Here is a 3,273-nt window from a genome sequence, read left to right on the forward strand (position 1 = left end):
ATTGTATTAGAGAGGGGACAGAGAAGGGCAACTAAGCTGGTAAAGGGAAAATCTTAGCTATGAGGAAAGACTGGCCAAATTGGGGACGTTCACGCTGGAGAAGAGGCGCTTAAGGGGTGATATGATGACTATGTATAAATATATAAGGGGATCATATAATAATCTCTCTAATGATTTATTTACCAGTAGGTCTTTCCAGCTGACACAAGGTCACTAGTGATGGGCGAATTTATTCGCCAGGCGCGAATTCGCGCGTTTCGCCGCCAGCGAATAAATTCGCGAAAAGCCCGCGAAAATTCACAGCAAAAATTCGGCGGCAAAAAAATTTTTACGAAAAAACGGACGCCGGGGTCAAAAACGGGCGCTGGCGTCAAAAAAATTTTTTCGCTGTTTTGCGAATTTCGCGCAAAATTCTAAGCGAAACGGCGCATATTCGCCCATCACTAAAGGTCACCCATTCCGATTAGAAGAAAAGAGGTTCCGTCTAAATATTGGGAAGGGGTTTGTTACAGTGAGAGCTGTGAAGATGTGGAATTCTCTCCCTGAATCAGTGGTACAGGCTGATACATTAGATAGGTACAAGGAAGGGTCGGATGCTTTATTCACCAGTAGCTCCTCCCATCAGACAGGAGGGAGCCAATGAGATTAGAGAAGGGAAAGGGGTGTTACAGGGAGAGCTGGGAAGTGAATCAGGGGTACAGGCTGATACATTAGATAGGTACAAGGAAGGGTCGGATGCTTTATTCACCAGTAGCTCCTCCCAGCAGACAGGAGGGAGCCAATGAGATTAGAGGAGGGAAAGGGGTGTTACAGGGAGAGCTGGGAAGTGAATCAGGGGTACAGGCTGATACATTAGATAGGTATAAGAAGGGGTTGAATAGCTTTTTAGCAAGTGAGGGAATACAGGGTTATGGGAAATAGCTCATAGTACAAGTTGATCCAGGGACTGGTCCCATTGCATTTTGGAGTCAGGAAGGAATTTTTCCCCCTCTGAGGCAAATTGGAGAGACTTCAGATGGGTTTTTTTTGCTTCCTCTGGATCAACTGGCAGATAGGTAGTTAATAAAAAAAAAAAGAAAAAAGGTTGAACTCGATGGACATGTGTCTTTTTTCAACCTTACTTACTATGTTACTATGTTACTATGTTACCTGCTCCAGCCACAAAGCCCCCTCAGTTCCCCGCCCCCCAGCACATACCTTCTTATTCCTTCATGCGACCGCATTCAGGGTGGGGAAAGTCAAGAAACCACAAAGTTTAATGGCGGCTATGGGGAGCCAGTCTAGGCTAGCGGGGCCTAGTATCCCACCGCTCCAGTCCAACCCTGTTGGATCTTTCTGTAATTTGGATCTTGATACCTTAAGTCTACTAGAAAATCATATAAACCCAATAGGCTGGTTTTGCTTCCAATAAGGATTAATTATATCTTAGTTTGGATCAAGCACAAGTTACTGTTTTATTATTACAAAAGGAAATCATTTTTTAAACTTTGAATTATTTGATTATAATGGAGTCTATGGGAGATGACCTTTCTGTAATTCGGAGCTTTCCGGATAACAGGTTTCCTGATAACGGATCTGATGGCTGTACGAAAAATTCATAAACGTTGACAAAATCGGATATCTAAAAGTAAATGGTAAGGTCGTGTACAAGTCAAAGAGATTTGTAATTTCAAGTTTTAAGCTATTTTTCAAAGCAGGTTTTTAAAATGGATTCAAAATTTTACAGACTAGTTGAAACTGAAGGGTAGAATTGGGGTTTGCTGAGTTTGTGTGAGATTTTCACATTTTTATGCAATGAAGTTTTTTAATAAAGTAAATTGAGTAAATTTTATACTTACTGAAATTTACTTTTCCCTTAGTCCCTTCGGCAGCAACCGTGAGATTTATCTCCCTCCCTGTTAGGTAGGACAAGTGGTCAATCACAATTTAACTAACCCCGCCTATAATTACGAGTTAACTCCCCCTCCTCACCAGTGCATCAAAAAAGTATACACACAGAATGCAAGAATTTTATTAGGATGGGACAACTTTTGCTGCCGAAGGGACTAAGGGAAAAGTTAATTTCGGTAAGTATAAAATTTACTCATTCCCTTAAATCCCATACGGCAGCAACCGTGAGAGTTAACAAGGTAAGGGCGGGATCCAGTTACACCGCCTTCTGGAGAACTTTCCTACCAAAGGAAGCTTCCTGATAGGGTAAGATGTCTACTCTTTAGTGCTGAATGAATGTATTCGGGGTACTCCAAGAGGCTGATCTGCCGATATTGTACATAGACACCCCTGCTACTTCTGCCCACGATGTGGAGATGTTTCTGGTGGAATGGCTCCTGATCCTGAAGGGAGGCATGTGACCAGCTTTAATATACACCATCTGAAATGTCTCCTTAATCCATCTAGAAATGGTAGATTTGGCTGCCTTCCTACCTTTGTTCTTTCCAGAGAATAAGACAAACAGATTCTTACACTTTCTAAACTCCTTAGTGCGATCAATATAAATCCTGATAGCTCGACCAACATCTAGGAGGAGCAATTGTGTTTCTTGTTCTTCTCCTGTTTGGTTAATATATGGAAGCACAATCTCCTGATTGTTGTTAGAAAAGGAATTTACCTTCGGACTGAAAGATGGAAGAGGTCTCAGGGTTACTCTGTCTGGTAAAAACACCATGTAAGGTTCCTTGAAGGATAAAGACTGCAATTCTCCAATTCTCTTAGCTGATGTAATAGCTACCAGGAATAAAGTCTTGAAAGAAAGAAACTTTTCTAACACCAGCGATAAATCCCACGTAGGAAAAGGTTGGAGCTGTCTGGGCCGAATCTTGGATATGGCCTTGAAAAACCTCTTAATGAGGGCCAACAAAGACAGTGGCTGACAGAGAGCTGACAGAGCCGAAATCAGAGCCGAAATCTGTACCTTGAGTGTATTTACAGCCAGCCTCTTGTCAAACCCCTCCTGTAGAAATTTAAGGAGTGTATTGGTGGAAGATAATTCATTCCCAAACTCATGTTTAGCACCCCAATTTTGAAAGATCTTCCAAATTCTTGAGTTATCTCTGTTCGTTGATCTCCGGTCCTGTCTGTTCAGAATCTGTCTATCCTCCGATTCTGTCTGGTTGCCATCAGATCTATACAAGGGTGACCCCAACAATGAGAAATTTCCTGGAAAATATTCTGATCCAGCATCCATTCCCCCGGCCTCAGAATCTTCCTGCTGAGTTGAACTGCCAGGATATTGTCTTCCCCTCTTATATGGACTGCTGAAATTTTGGGAACATT

This window comes from Xenopus laevis, chromosome 2S, assembly GCF_017654675.1.
Source record: "Xenopus laevis strain J_2021 chromosome 2S, Xenopus_laevis_v10.1, whole genome shotgun sequence".
Taxonomy (NCBI): domain Eukaryota; kingdom Metazoa; phylum Chordata; class Amphibia; order Anura; family Pipidae; genus Xenopus; species Xenopus laevis.